At 34.8% G+C, this 3,722-nt stretch overlaps 1 pseudogene; it reads left to right on the forward strand.

The window, feature by feature from the left end:
• Nucleotides 1–644: 644 nt before the first annotated feature.
• LOC132607852 (acylsugar acyltransferase 3-like) lies at nucleotides 645–3,107 on the forward strand (annotated as a pseudogene).
• The last annotated feature ends 615 nt before the right edge of the window (nucleotides 3,108–3,722 follow it).

The raw sequence follows: 3,722 nt of genomic DNA on the forward strand, positions 1-3,722 counted from the left end.
CTGGTCAAAGCCCGATGAAAAAAAAAGCATAATTAAGAAGAGTACGATAATGGCCGGTCTTTAAAGGTCCTCAAGAAAGTGGCTTAAGTTATTGATTCCAATCTGATAACGCTTTTCTTTTTATTGGTATGCGCTCCGCGAGCAAGGAGCTAAGTAAATCTAACCTGAAAATGAGCGAGATTCGATTTTTTTTCCTTTGTACCTTTTGTTTTGTCATTTTTTATGGCTCTATGATTTATATAGGCTTAAAAAAAAACAGCTATTTTTCAAGTAACTTACGTCTCTTGCTTAAATATTGCGGCCTCTTGCTTCGTCCATAGCAAGGGGTTGCTGCCCCCTGCCACCCCGCAGTCAGATGCACACACTTAACACTCAACAGAATCTACTTGTCAGCTACTACTAGACTAAGCGTACTATATTACTATAAATTAAATTTCCATTAATGATGTCAAGCACCAAAGAGTTTAGTTCGTGGTCCCTTTAATGCCCATCTTTTGCCAAACGACTTTGTGACAATGCACTGATAGCATATACTTATAAATAATCCTTCTTTCCTTTCAATTTACAAGCCTGCAATTAGCAATATTAGTAGCTTATAGTGACTAAACCCTTCTTTTTCCCTTTCAATTTTCAAACCTGCAAGTATGCATGTACCCCTCCTTCTTCAAGCGACTATTCCCAAAGGATTTCTAATACTCTATATACTTTCTAAATAAATTTTGTTTCACATTCTTTCCTATTAGTTGTGTATTTCTTTTCATATTTTCTTTTGATTTTACACACCCTCACCCCTCTTTTCTACGAGTCAAACGCATGAAACTATATTATGTGGCGATAACATTTGGACCCAATACCTCTTGCCTGTTCTGATATTATGTTGATGTGTCTTTCTTGTTCCACTAGATAATACCAAAATTATCTTTTATGGAAAATGACAGTTCACATTGTAACCAAAATATACATATGAATAATCATTAAGTTCTTCCAGTGAAGGATGTTCATCCAAGAACCACTATTTGTCTTTCCCCCTCTTCCAATACTTAAAAATGTTTTCAACACTTAAAGCTTATATGTTATTGACGATTAGATAATCCAAACAGATTCCTACTCAAAAAACTTATAACAAAAACTATGTCAGCATGAGTTTGACCTATTGTCGCTCAACGCCAAGTTACAGACTTCACCAGCAAGCCAACAAAACATTTTGTGACAAGTAGTGTCATTTTTTTATTTGTCAATTTTTGGTTTGCTTATTACCTAAATACACATATTTGGTTTTAAAAAATCAATGAAGCAGTGTCTCGTGACACCAGTTGATGAAAGGGAAATCTGCCCCCGGAAGAAAGGACAAAGAAATATTAATTGCTTCCCAAGAATAAAATTCGATCACTTGTGTGAATTATTAGTTTCTAACAACTTATAATTCTTCTGGTTTTGCACTACTGTACGTGGCTTAAGAAGTTCTCGAGGGATCCCTTTATTCTTCTTGTTTGAACTTTCAAAGATATGGTAGGTCAATTACTGACATTTTTTTTCTTTCAATTTGTCGCTTTGCGAGTAGAGCGAATGAACATAGATCTTTTCGAATACAATAAATACGATCGCCCATTGTCTTCTCGTGCATAGTACCACTTCTACAGAAATTAATTCAGTAATAGAAAGAAGCGTTATGTTTCCATTTGATTTATCTAATTTGACTGCAATATATTGTTTGACACTTGTCATAGTTTTTCAATTCAAACAATTCAAAGTAAATTACAATTGAAGCATATAATATATTACAGGTGAAAATTATACGGAGATTTAGCACGGAAAACATAGCAGCACCACGAGCAACTTTAATGGAGAAAAAATGATTAAGCCTATGTATCCAACACCATATTTTGGGAAAACTCACAAGCTTTCATTTTTGGATCAAGTTAGTGATAGTAGATATGTACCAATGGCCTTCTTTTTCCCAAAACCAGACATCTCGAGTTCGATCACAAAGAATCATGTATCCCAACTTCTTGAGAACACTCTTGCAAAAGTTCTAATATCATATTATCCATTTGCTGGGATTCTACTCGATGACACGCATATTTTCTGCAACGATCAGGGAGTCGAGCTTTAACAAGTTAAATTTGATTGTCCAAAGTCACAATTTCTCGATTGCCCTCATACTGATTTTGACCATTTAATATTTCCAAAAGGTTTGCCTTTTCAGATCAGTGACAAAAATCGCTTAACTTCGATCCAAATTAATCACTTTGACTGTGGAGGAATTGTTGTGAGTATATGCATGTCACACACATTGGTCGATGCATCGAGTTTGATCAACTTTGTTAAGGATTGGGCATCGTTATCTCGTGATTATGTCCACAATTCATTGGAGCGTCTCTCTTCCCTCCTATAGATGATTGTCCATCCATAAAAGAAATCAAAGCCCCAGAATCGGAAGGCCAATCCGTATCAAAAAGATTCATCTTTGGTGCATCAAAAATAAATGCTTACAGGATAAAATTTCAGAGTACTAATATAGATAATTTATCGAAATTGGCAACCCCCACCTCAATTGAAGCTATTTTTTTACTTGTATTAAAACCTGCAGCTACTATTTCAAGCAAACCATCTTTACTTTTTCTAACAACGGATATGCATTGACATACTAAGGTAATTACTCAAAACTACATTGGAAATATTGTTGTTCCATTGCATTTATTTGTATCTGAAACGGGACAAGAGATGGAGTTGCAAAGATTGGTTGTTGAATTCAAGAAGGAAAAAGAAAGAATTTCAAGTGCATATAAGAATGTTACAAGAGAAATTTTACTCCAAACTACAATTGAATCAGTTGGAAAGGCAGCCAGTATGTTCAATCAAATTGACCAACTTGACCTGTATGTATTAAGTTGTGTTAGTAAACTACCAGCAAAGGACATAAACTTTGGTTGGGCAGTCCTAAAAGATTAATGTTTCCCCCTCCAAATTATATTAAAAATATCATTTTTCTGACACATAATTTCAGATCAAAGGGTGGAATTGAAGCATTTGTACAACTAGAAAAACAAAAGATGGATGCATTTGAAAGTGCACAAGAGATACTTGAGTTTGCTTCACCCTATTGATGTAATAACACTAGGAATCTAATGTCAATGTAATAATAAGATATTCTCGATTGAGTTTTACTTATTAATTTGTACTTTCTGATGTTCTATCACTAGATAATGAATTGTTATTAATGAGAATATATTGCTATTGATAAGTTACTATTTTGTGTTTTGATGATTTGACAAACTAATTCGAGGAACCAGATATGTTTTTACAGGAACCAGATGGAATCAGGTTCTAGACGTTACAGGTCAACTCTACAGCTGTAAAGCTACTGACATTGTACCGACTGGCAGTAGCGCAGTAGCATAGCTGCAGTTTGCTAGTGGCCAAAACAAAATGAAATGACACTTTCATATCAACCCACTTGCTCCCCCAATATAAAAAACATGTTACAAGTGAAAACCTAACACTTGCAAATCTAAAAATATCTCATATCTCAAGTGCAAGCCCCTACCTCTCAAAGTGCTCTCAAGAACAAAGTTGCAACAAACAGAAGCAGTTCCCAAGCACTGAAGATGTCTTAAGTCCTTTGGTTTGTTGATTCTTTGTCATTTGTTCTTTATCTTGTATTCCTACACTGCTTTCAAGAAGTGTCACAGTAGGACAGTTGATCAACTATTCGGAGTTGT

The sequence above is a fragment of the Lycium barbarum genome, chromosome 8, assembly GCF_019175385.1.
Source record: "Lycium barbarum isolate Lr01 chromosome 8, ASM1917538v2, whole genome shotgun sequence".
In the NCBI taxonomy this organism is placed as follows: Eukaryota; Viridiplantae; Streptophyta; class Magnoliopsida; order Solanales; family Solanaceae; genus Lycium; species Lycium barbarum.